The sequence below is a fragment of the Sinocyclocheilus anshuiensis genome, unplaced genomic scaffold, assembly GCF_001515605.1.
Source record: "Sinocyclocheilus anshuiensis isolate Anshui unplaced genomic scaffold, SAMN03320099.WGS_v1.1 scaffold135, whole genome shotgun sequence".
Classification (NCBI taxonomy): Eukaryota; Metazoa; Chordata; class Actinopteri; order Cypriniformes; family Cyprinidae; genus Sinocyclocheilus; species Sinocyclocheilus anshuiensis.
Window position 1 is genome coordinate 192,479 of NW_015552564.1, and position 3,284 is coordinate 195,762.

General features: G+C 32.6%; 1 pseudogene; it reads left to right on the forward strand.

The window, feature by feature from the left end:
* The window catches only part of LOC107664795 (26S protease regulatory subunit 4-like), an 11,726-nt pseudogene that overhangs the window by 489 nt on the left and 7,953 nt on the right, over positions 1 to 3,284 (forward strand).

The window sequence follows — 3,284 nt, forward strand, 5'->3', positions numbered from 1 at the left end:
ATTTCCTATAAATGTACTCTTCTATCTCAGTTTCTAAGGGTGTGTCTTGATACTTGTTCCTAAAAGAATATTTCAGTGTTGATATTATTCACATCACTATAAGACGAAAAAAGTTATTGAAATGTAAAAATTGAGAAAAAGCTTATTAAGATGTGCAGTACACCGCCCCCTAGAGGAACACATTGCAATTGTTTTGACTGAGTTTAAAATTCAGAAATGTGAATAAATTAATTTAAAATACACAGTCTGACATTTCAACCTCAAAGGGTGTGTCTTGTTGCTGGTTCATAGAACCAACATTTCTATGTATCTTTTACTTTCCTAAGAACATTCGGATACACGCTATTGAATCAAATTCAAACCTATTAACATATCATTTTTGTAAACATACAGCATTTTATCTCATCTTCAAAGGCTGTGTCTTGTTACTGGTTCATAGAATAACAGTTAGACATCGGTTGAATTTGCAGAACTATAACACACCACATGCTATTGAAATGTAAACACATACGTCAATTAATAAAAAATACAAATACTCTTTTATTTCAGCTTTATGGGGTGTGTCTTGTAATTGTTTCCTATAATGACATTTAGATGTTGGTTTTCTTCACAAAAGTGTAACACAACAAAAGCTATTGAATTGTAAAAACTGAGAAAGAGCTCTGGAAGCTTCCCAAAGAGTGTGCAGTACACCGCCCCCTAGAGGAACACACTGCAGTTGCTTCGACTGAGTTTGATATTAAGAAATGTGAATAAATAAATAAAAAATACACAAAGTCTGACATGTCAACTTTAAAGGGTGTGTCTTGTTACCGGTTCATAGAACAACATTTACATGCTGGTCTCATGCACAGAACTATAACACAACGCACAATATTTAAATGGAAACAAATACATCTATTCATTTCTAATAAATACGCTCTTCTGTCCCAATTCTAAGGGGTGTGTCGTGTTACTGGTTCATGGAACAACATTTACATGCTGGTTTTATTCGCGAAACTGCAACACAGCAAAAGCTATTGAAATGTAAGGATTGAGCAAAAAACTCACAAAGCCTTTCACAGATTGTGCAGTACACTGCCCCCTATAGGAACATGTTGCATTTGTTAAGACTGAGTTCGAAATTCAAACTTTTATAAATTAATTTAAAATGCATACAGTTTTCCATCTCAACTTCAAAAGGTGTGCCTTGTTAATTGGGCCAAAAAGAGCATTTCCATGCAGGTTTTACTCTCATTTGTAATTCAGCATACATGCTATTGAATTAAATTCAAATCTGCTAATAAATTAATTTAAAATGCATGCAGTTTTCTTTCTCAAATCCAAAGGGTGTGTCTTGTTACTGATTCCTAGAAGAACATTTTGATGGTGGTTTTAGCCACAGAACTATAATAGAACACACATTATAGACATTTAAACCAATACATAATTTAGTTTAAAATAAATACAATCTTCTACCTCAGCTTCAAAGGCTGTGTCTTGTTACAGATTTCTCAAAGAACATTTTACAGTTGCTTTCATTGTCAAAAGAGATGCAGAAGTCACGCTATTGACATTCAAGTCTCCAGTATTACTGCCCCCTAGAGGAAGATACTGCAGTGGCTTTGACTGTGTTTGACATTTAAACCTTTAATAAATTAATTTAAAATCAATACAGTCTTCTATTTCAACTTCAAAGGGTGTGTATTGTTTCTGATTCCTAAATGGACATTTCAATTAAAATTTTACTCTAATATGTAATTCAGTCCCTTATTTGTCCTGAGCAGTTAAACTGTCCATTATTCTTCAGAAAAACTCTCCAGGTCTCACAGACTCTGGGTAAATTGTACTAATTTTGTCTTCTGGGAAACATCTGGGTTTCTTCTGAAGCTTCTAGCATAATTTAGCTATTATTTTGTCTTGTGGACTATATGTAAACATCTTTGATGCAAAATATCTTACTCAGGACAGTACTAAAAAAATTACATGCATTTTGTGTGATCCCTCTTACAAAATATTAAAGTGTTTTTTTTTTTTTAACAAACATACAAACAAGATGGACCCTTTGAAAATGAGCTCGAAAATAGAATTTTTAACTAATTGATGTATTGATTGATCAGCGTAATAAACAGTTTAATTGGCTATTCAGTTTCAATTGAATGTTTTCTCTCATATTTCTGTGACTAAAACCAACATTAAAATATTCTTCTAGAAACCAGTAACAAGACACACCTTTTGAAGTTGAAATTTTATCTTGATTTTAAATGAATTTGAAAGGTTTGATTTTAAAACTCAGTCAAAACAACTGCAGTATCTTCCTCTAGGGGTCAGTAATACTGGAGACTCTTTGGAAGGTTTCGCTAGTGAATTTTGAATGTCAATAGCGTGACTTTTGCATCTCTTTTGAACATGAAAACTACTGCAAAATGTTCTTTAAGAAGTCTGTAACAAGACACAGCCTTTGAAACTGAGGTAGAAGATTGTATTTATTTTAAACTAAATTATGTATTGGTTTAACTTTCTATAGTATGTGTTCTATTATAGTTTTGTGGCTTAAACCACCATCAAAATGTTTGTCTAATCTGTAACAAGACACACCAATTGAAGTTGTGTAATAAAACTGTGTTATGAATTCATTTATTAAAAATTAGATTTTCAAACTCAAGTCAAACAACTGCAAAACAACACTCTTTGCCAGCTGTCAGGGATTCATCACAGTCACTTCAGTCACCATCCAGGATAATTAACCGATCACAGTCACAATGTTCTTATAAAAACAGTAACAAAGACATGAGGTTAACACAGAAGAGTGTATTAATTTTAAATTAATTTATTTATTGGTTTAAATTTCAATAGTGTGTTTTTTGGTGTCAAACTTCTGTGAAAACAACAAACATTAAAATGTTCTCACAAGGACCTGGAATAAGCCTACTGCATAACCACTAAATTATGGAATGATAATGATTTTTAATATTATTTTTCTTTTATTAATATATTTATTAATAGTAATAATATAATAATAACCACTATCACATATCTTGTTTACAATATTTCTTATTTAAATTCAAGTGAGCGTTATAAGTGTTTGTCTTTATATCTTTCAAAGAGCTTGGTGCACTATTTGCTCTTGTTTTGTTAATTGTAAAAAACATTCCGGTGGGAAAACATTAATCGTTTTATCCTTTACATGTGCTTTGTAGACGGTCCCTAGCTGGCCTAAGCGCTAGCTCGCCGCTGCTAGAGACTTTATGCCAGGGGTGTCCAAACTACGGCCCGCGGGCCCAATTCGGCCCGTGGATGAATGG